This window comes from Macaca mulatta, chromosome 14 (genome assembly GCF_049350105.2).
Source record: "Macaca mulatta isolate MMU2019108-1 chromosome 14, T2T-MMU8v2.0, whole genome shotgun sequence".
Taxonomy (NCBI): Eukaryota; Metazoa; Chordata; class Mammalia; order Primates; family Cercopithecidae; genus Macaca; species Macaca mulatta.
The window spans coordinates 123616268-123625153 of NC_133419.1; the positions used below are offsets into that span (position 1 = coordinate 123616268).

Below are 8886 nucleotides of genomic sequence, written 5' to 3' on the forward strand. Positions count from 1 at the left end.
GCGCACATCATGGCTTTCTCCAGATAACAAAGATCACAAAGAAAGAGGCTTGTTGGTTTCTCAGCAGGAGTTTTTGGTTTTTTTCTCTGCAGCATAAGCTGAACTTGAGTCTTTGCTCCAATGTTGCAGTTGATAACTTGGTTCCTTAAATACAGCCAATCGGCTGGCTGAGGAAATAAGCGAGCACGGCACAGGCATCTTGAGGCCCAAATCTTGGTTTCCCTTTCTTTCTTTCTTTCTTTCTTTCTTTCTTTCTTTCTTTCTTTCTTTCTTTCTTTCTTTCTTTCTTTCTTTCTTTCTTTCTTTCTTTCTTTCTTTCTTTCTTTTCTTTCTTCCTTCCTTCCTTCCTTCCTTCCTTCCTTCCTTCCTTCCTTCCTTCCTTTTTTTTTTTTGAGACAGAGTTTCGCTCTTGTTGCCCAGGCTGGAGTACAATGGCACAATCTCAGCTCACCGCAACCTCCGCCTCCCAGGTTCAAGCTATTCTCCTGCCTCAGCTTCCAAAGTAGCTGGGATTAGAGGCACGTGCCACCATGCCCAGCTAATTTTTTATATTTAGTATAGACAGGGTTTCACCGTGTTGGTCAGGTTGATCACGAACTCCTGACCTCAGGTGATCCACCCGCCTCAGCCTCCCAAAGTGCTGGGATTACAGGCGTGAGTCACCACATCCAGCCTCGGTTTCCCTTTCTGTCTAGTTATGTCACCTTGGGCAAGTCCTTACCCTCTTAGTGACTCTATTTTTTCTCATTTTTAAATTTTTTAGTTTAATTTTTAATTTTTTTTCCTCATTTTTAAATGGGAACTAACAGAGAGAGTTGCGATAATTCTGTTAATCCATATAAAGCATTTAGTATAGTGTCTGGTACATATTACAATAAGTATTCAAGCAATTCATTTGTATTGCTTTTCATTGCATGTAAATCAGCCACTCAGTGTCTAGGCAGTTCCTCCATCATTGACCTCTGATCCCTTTGGCCAGTCACCCTCTCTCTCTTCCTTTGGGCTGGAGACAAAGGAAGACAGAGCCCCCTCCTTCCCTCCCTCCTTTGCTCTTCTCTCTTGGGGCTACAGTGAACAAATGATAACAGCACAGGTTTGACTCAATTAGGGCAAAACCCCAAAGCAGATGATGCTTGTGTGCAGAAGATGGAGTAAAAGAATTGGCTCCAGAAGGCTTGGGACCTGCTTGTAGAGGATGCTAATTGGTTTCTTGCTGGTAATTTTTCACCCCTAAGTGAACAAGAAAGAGGGTATCTCAGAGGCTCATCTGCCTTGCAGGTTCATTGCAGGCAAATGAATATCTGTGTCTAGGGAGAGATGGAGATTGTCCTCTCCAAAGAGAACATAATCTCATTTGTCCCAAGCAAAGATTTCATTCCTGGCAGGACTGCAGAGGTGGAAGGGGATAAAAGTCACTTCAAAATTGCATGGGAGCTCTGTGTCTTACACACTCTCAGTAAGTCCAAGGGTTGTGGAGTTTGGGTATATTTAATCCTCATTTTCTCACTGAGTAGTCTGGGGAGAGGAATGGGAATGAAACATTAATAGGAATAACAGGACAAGAATAGGAAAAATAATAGGAACAATAATAGGAAACTGTGAAAAGAGCTCTGCTCTGCCGGGCGCAGTGGCTCATGCCTGTAATCCCAGCACTTGGGGAGGCTGAGGCGGGCGGATCACTAGGTCAGGAGTTCGAGACCAGCCTGACCAACATGGTGAAACTCCATCTCTGCTAAAAATACAAAAATTAGCCAGGTGTGGTGGCACTTGCCTGTAATCCCAGCTACTCAGGAGGCTGAGGCAGGAGAATAGCTTGAACCCAGGAGGTAGAGGTTGCAGTGAGCCAAGGTCTTACCATTGCACTCCAGCCTGGGCAACAGAAGGAGATTCCATCTCAATAAAAATAAAAATAAAAATAAATCTTTTTAAATAAAGAGCTCTGCTCTCAGTGGAAGAGATAAGGATGAACAATAGAAAAGGTAACTGTAAGAATTGCTCCCCTTTAGAGCTCTTTCTGTCCCTTGTGTGTGCATCTATTATTACAGTGTCCTGTATGCATCCTATTATCCAACTGTGTCCTTGAGAAGAAAGGCTTTATATAACATTAGCAAACACTTACAAATCACTTACTATATGCCAGGCATTGTTCTATTTGCTTTCCCTATATTAACTTATTCAATCCTTACAGCAACCTTGTAAGACAGGTGTGTTATTATTCCCATTTTATGGTTGATGGAATCAAAAAACAGAGGTCACATATAGATTGAAGGAGGAAGCCAGACAGAGCCCCACACCTCTGCTCGTATATCTTAAACCCTAACACAGTACGGGCTTAATGCATTTTATTGAACTAAGTGCAGAAAAAGTGACGATGCTGATGCTGTGAGCCTATAAAATACTAAGTGCACCAAAAATACTTGCTAAAAAAATGGCTTCCCAGAGGCTCTGCCAAGAAGATGACTGGTTTAAAGCAATCCCACCACAGAAGCTGCCACCCACCTGGAGGTAACTCTAGGAAGGGGGAGGTCACCATAAGAGAGATGCTGCTTCATCTACTTGTCACTGCAAATCTATCTCTGAATTTCAATTTGGCTCCATTACTTGAGGCATTTGAGTTTCTTCTGACATCATGACCTCCTTTCCATTCTTACTGTTATCACCTCTATTCAATGACTGGTTACTTCCTCCTCAAATGATGAATTAATGACACTGGTCTCATCTCTCTGAACTCTACGCCACCCTATACATTTCTGCTAATCTTTCTGGCCGGGCGCAGTGGCTCATGCCTGTAATCCCAGAACTTTGGGAGGCCGAGGCGGGCGGATCACCTGAGAGCGGGAGTTTGAAACCAGCCTGGCCAACATGGAGAAACTCCATCTCTACTAAAAATACAAAATTAGCCGGACATGGTGGCGCACGCCTGTAGTCCCAGCTATTCGGGAGGCTGAGGCAGGAGAATCGCTTGAACCTGTGAGGCGGAGCTTGCAGTGAGCCAAGGTCACACTGTTACACTCCAGCCTGTGCAACAAGAGTGAAACTCCATCTCAAAAAAAAAAAAAAACAAACAAACTTTCTAAAACACAATTCTAATATAGTAAAAATTTTGCATTAACCAGTGCCTTTCAAATTCAAAGTTCTCAGCTCAGCATTCCTGGCCTCCCACACTAACATGATTTGCAGTCTCAGTCCTCTCTCTCCCTGTGATCCATGCACGCTGACCACTCCCTCCTCGCAAACACACTTTTTTTCTTTTCTTTTCTTTTCTTTTGAGACGGAGTCTCTCTTGCTCTGTCGCCCAGGCTGGAGTGCCGTCACGCGATCTCGGCTCACTGCAAGCTCTGCCTCCCTGGTTTATGCCATTCTCCTGCCTCAGCCTCCCGAGTAGCTGGGACTACAGGCGCCCACCACTATGCCTGGCTAATTTTTTTGTATTTTTAGTAGAGACGGGGTTTCACTGTGTTAGCCAGGATGGTCTTGATCTCCTGACCTCGTGATCCGCCCGTCTCGGCCTCCCAAAGTGCTGGGATTACAGGCTTGAGCCGCCGCGCCCAGCCAACAAACACACTTTTGCATATTCACATCTTATCTCAGAGTTGTTCAACCTAGTGTCCCTGGCTCTAGACAACTCCGATGGAAGAGACTTATAGAAGAAAGAAGACAGACCCAGCATTCACACTTCTGCCTGTCACTCAGAGTAGCAAGATCTCGGGCAAGTGATTCAATCTCTTTGAGTGTTAGTTTCTTCATCAGTAGAGGAAGAATAATCCTATCTGTCATGCAGAAGTGTTAAGAGATCATTTATTTGGCCAACAAGTATTTGTTGAGCACCTATTATGTGGCAGGTATTGTCAGCCCTAGAGATGTTAAACAAAACATGGAGCTGGCCTTCTAGTGAAGGTGCAAGAGAGACATGAAACAAACGAGCAAGTATTTATAAAGTGCTCAGTGCATGTCTGGCACGTAGTTCTCTCTCAGTGAATGATTGCTTTTCCAGATATTGCAAAAGGCCTAATAATAGATGTATGTTTATCTACCCAAGAGAGTGCCGAACAGAAATGTTTAGTGTTTTTGGATTCAACTGGAATACTTAGAAAGTTTCATGAAAGAAGAGGCAGTTATCGATCAATGTACTATCAATGTATTTCATTTACTGGATACAGCACCATACAGACAGCAAGTACTAAATACTTGTTTATTGAATAAATGTTGGCTAATGCATTATGATCAGGATCTTTAATCAATAGTTTTATTGCCTTTAATTATAAATAGATGAGCAGGTTACTTAAAAAGTCTTGGCTGGGCACGGTGGCTCATGCCTGCAATCCCAGCACTTTGGGAGGCCGGGGTGGGCGGATCACCTGAGGTCAGGAGTTCGAGACCAGCCTGACCAACATGGTGAACCCCTTCTCTATTAAAATACAAAAATTAGCCAGGAGTGGTGGTGTGCGCCTGTAATCCCAGATACTCGGGAGGCTGAGGCAGGAGAATCGCTTGAACCCAGGAGGCAGAGGTTGTAGTGAGCTGAGATCTTACCACTACACTCCAGCCTGGGCGACAGAGCGAGACTCTGTCACACACACACACAGAAAGGCTCCCAAACCCAAATGTCATTCACCACCTGCTGGCTGGCGCCTAAAGTCTACACAGTTAGAGTGTAGGTTTTTGTTCAAGTCCTGCTCCCTTACTCGCTAGCAGTGCAGTTTGAGGTAAGTCTCTTGAGATTCTATTTCCCATCTTTAAAATGGAGATGGTGGAGACAATATGCTCCACTTAAGAACATTGAGAGGATCAAATATGAGAATACATATAAACTGCTTAGGATAGTGCCTGCTACACAGTAAATGTCAATAAATATTGGAATTAATGCTATGGCCACCACAGTTTCATCCCATTGCCAAAGGTTTTGTCCATTTGTTCACACCAAGGGAAAGATAGCCTAGTGGTTAAGGTCTGCCATTTACCCCACAGTGAGAGTGACTCTTAAGATTCTATCCTATTGGCCGGGCGCGGTGGCTCACGCCTGTAATCCCAGCACTTTGGAAGGCCGAGGCGGGCAGATCACAAGGTCAGGAGATCGAGACCATGGTGAAACCCCGTCTCTACTAAAAATAGAAAAAAATTAGCCGGGCGCAGTGGCGGGCGCCTGTAGTCCCAGCTACTCGGGAGGCTGAGGCCGGAGAATGGCATGAACCCGGGAGGCGGAGCTTGCAGTGAGCCGAGATTGCGCCACTGCACTCCAGCCTGGGTGACAGAGCGAGACTCCGTCTCAAAAAAAAAAAAAAAAAAAAAAGATTCTACCCTATTAGAGGTAGGAACCTGGAAGCAGAGATGACTAAGACATGATTCCTGTCTTCCAAGAACATTCGATCTAGTCCAGTGAATCCGGTCCCTAATGGCTAACAGTGCAAGAATTTCCCATTGACAAAGCACTTTCTCATATATCATTCTGTGCATCTTCACAACTCTGCAAGAGATGTTACCAGCCCCGTTTGGAATTGAGGAAACAGGTTTGCTTAGGGTATGTGCCTCACAAATGTCACATAGCTAGTGAGTAGCTAGGTCAGGATCAGAATGTGTGTCCTGTTCACAAGGCCATTCCTCTGGGACCTGAGAGAATGGATTTTGATAGGTGCAAAGGGACGAAGGACCTGGGATTCCTGAGGGAGCTCAGAGAGTAGAAGAAGGAGTAAGCTGGATGCAAGTAACAACTTCCTCCTCTTTTGTCCCACCAGCAGTAGAAGGCAAGTGACAGTTATGAGAGAAATGGTGGGGTGGCGGAGAGAGCTCCCTGGGGAGAGGTCTTGTCTATAGGAGTCTCCTTTGATTGCTGGCCCCTCCCCACCCCTCCCGTTGTTTTCCCACTGCCCCAGTTTTATCAAAGGGCAATTAAGCTCTTTTTTCTCAACAGTCTAAGAAGGCTACATTTGTCACTCAGGTCCTTTATTTTCAGGTCTGCCTTCTTCTCCTTTTTTTTTTTTTTTTTTCCAACTAATGCGTCCTCTTATAATTAGAGTTTTACAGTCACTTGTAATTAGGCCCATTGAGTGCTTTACAGTAGGATACTTTTAACCTATTTCCCCTTGTAATTAGGGACCTCCACCCAGGTATACGTACCCAGGAAACAGATATAGATAAAGGGAGAGGGTAGGGGCTGGGTCAAAGGCACACATGGATATATGTACACACAAGCACACACATACACACAGGACTGCATGCTCGCTGGCTCCGTGCGTGGGGATGTCTGTGAGTGCAGCAGATGCACTGTTGCCTTTGTACAAATGCTGGAGCCATGTGGTTGTAAGGAGAGCATTTGGTTGTATGTTCAAGTATACTTGGGAACAGAAGGTGGGTATGGAGGGAGTTCCGGTTGCATGTGAATGTGTTAGGGAAAGGGAGTAGGCAAGCTGAAAAGTGGTCAGCTCCTATAATCTCTATCCAAGGAAGGAATTTATTGTTAATAGATAATACATGACACATGGTTCCAAATTCAAAAGGTACAAAAAGCTATACAGTAAAAAGAGCTCTCCCTCCTCTCCATCCCCAACCATCCAATTCTCTTCTCAAAAGGCAATTTTGGGTCTGGCACAGTGGCTCACGCCTGTAACCCCAGGACTTTGGGAGGCCGAGGCAGGTGGATCACTTGAGGTCAGGAGTTCGAGACCAGCCTGGCCAACATGGCAAAACCCTGACTCTATTAAAAATACAAAAATTAGTCAGATGAGGTGGCTCTCACCTGTGGTTCCAGCTACTCGGGAGGCTGAGGCAAGAGGATCGCTTGGACCCAAGAGGCAGAGGTTGCAGTGAGCCGAGATCTCGCCACTGCACTCCAGCCTGGGCAACAGAGCAAGATTACATTAAAAAAAAAAAAAAAAAAAAAAAAGACTGAGCATGATGGCTCATGCCTGTAGTCCCAGCACTTAGGGAGGCTGACGCGGGCAGATCACGAGGTCAGGAGCTCAAGACCAGTCTGGTCAATACGGTGAAACCCTGTCTCTACTAAAAACACAAAAATTAGTCTGGCGTGTAGCGCGTGCCTGTAATCCCAGCTACTTGGGAGGCTGAGGCAGGAGAATCGCTTGAACCCGGGAGGCGGAGGTTGCAGTGAACCGAGATGGAGCCACTGCACTCCAGCCTGGGCAACGGAGCGAGACTCCGTCTCAAAAAAAAAAAAAAAAAAGGATTGGCGGTGCGTGGGGCCGGCGGGCAGTTGGCGTGAGCGGGACCGGAGCTGAGGCAGGAAGAGCCCACGCCACGGTGGAGAAGGAGGAGACTGGCGGCGGCATCAGCGGGGAGGAGGCTGGTGCAGTATGACTGGCAGATCCGCCTGTGGGGACTGGAGGCCCAAAAGCGGCTGCGCGCCTCCCGGGTGCTTCCTGTCGGCATGAAAGGACTCTGGGCTGAAATTGCCAAGAATCTCATCCTGGCTGGAGTGAAAGGACTGCCCATGCTGGATCACGAACAGGTATCTCCAGAAGATCCCGGAGCAGAAGATCCCGGAGCTCAGTTCTTGATTCGTACTGGGTCTGTTGGCGGAAACAGGGCTGAAGCCTCTTTGGAGCAAGCTCAGAATCTTAACCCCATGGTGGATGTGAAGGTGGACACTGAGGATATACAGAAGAAACCAGAGTCATTTTTCACTCACTTTGATGCTGTGTGTCTGACTTGCTGCTCCAGGGATGTCATAGTTAAAGTTGACCAGATCTGTCACAAAAATAGCATCAAGTTCTTTACAGGAGATGCTTTGGATACCATGGATACACATTTGCCAATCTAGGAGAACATGAGTTTGTAGAAGAGAAAACTAAAGTTGCCAAAGTTAGCCAAGGAGTAGAAGATGGGCCTGATACCAAGAGTAAAACTTGATTCTTCTAAGACAACGATGGTCAAAAAGAAGGTGGTCTTCTGCCCCGTTAAAGAAGTCCTGGAGGTGGACTGGAGCAGTGGGAAAGCAAAGGCTACTCTGAAGCACACGACCTCTGGCCACTTTCTGCTTCAAGTGCTCCTAAAGTTCCGCACAGAAAAAGGAAGAGATCCCAGTTCTGATACATACGGGGAAGATTCCGAGTTGTTGCTCCAGATACAAAACGATGTGCTTGACTCACCGGGTATTAGTCCTGACCTGCTTTCTGAGGACTTTGTCAGGTACTGCTTCTCCAAGATGGCCCCAGTGTGTGCGGTGGTTGGAGGGATTTTGGCACAGGAAATTGTGAAGGCCCTGTCTCAGTGGGACCCTCCTCACAACAACTTCTTCTTCTTCTATGGCATGAAGGGGAATGGGATTGTGGAGTGCCTTGGCCCCAAGTGAACCCAAGACTTGGCAGCCCCGGAGATGCCAATTGCAACATGCCCGCCTATATTCCCTGTCCCCCTGCTTCATGAAGGCATCTCCAGGCAAGGAAAACGGAAGTCATTGGCCCAATACAAAACATTTCCTGCGACGAAGGAGGTGGTGCCGTCATGCTGCTTCCCATCACCAGCAGCTGCTCGACAAGGGGCGCAGGGCAGCTGTCTTTGTTCCAGCACTGTTGAGACAGCCTGGCATCCCGGGCCTGCCAGCTCCCCTGAGTGAAGAGCACTTCCAAGCACCCCTCTGCCCCTTCTCTGTCCTCATGCTGTCATGGCCTCGCCAGCCCTCTGGGGTATTGTGGGTGATGCCTGCCAGGAACGAGCATGCTCTGTTGCTTAGGAGCCTCTTGCCACCTTCTCGGACTTACTCCCCACCTGACGTCTTGCAGAGGGGAGCGTGACTTCAGATGGAGAGTAAGCCCAGGCCCCGTGAGGCACCAGTGGAAGTGCAGCTCCAAGTTCAGACAGGTGCCCTTAGAGAGGAAACCCACCACAGGCAAATGCATTGGAGTTTGAGACCCTGACAAACAACAGGTGGCA

General features: G+C 47.0%; 1 pseudogene; it reads left to right on the plus strand.

The window, feature by feature from the left end:
- The first annotated feature begins 7366 nt into the window (after positions 1 to 7366).
- LOC713956 (SUMO-activating enzyme subunit 1 pseudogene) lies at positions 7367 to 8335 on the plus strand (annotated as a pseudogene).
- The last annotated feature ends 551 nt before the right edge of the window (positions 8336 to 8886 follow it).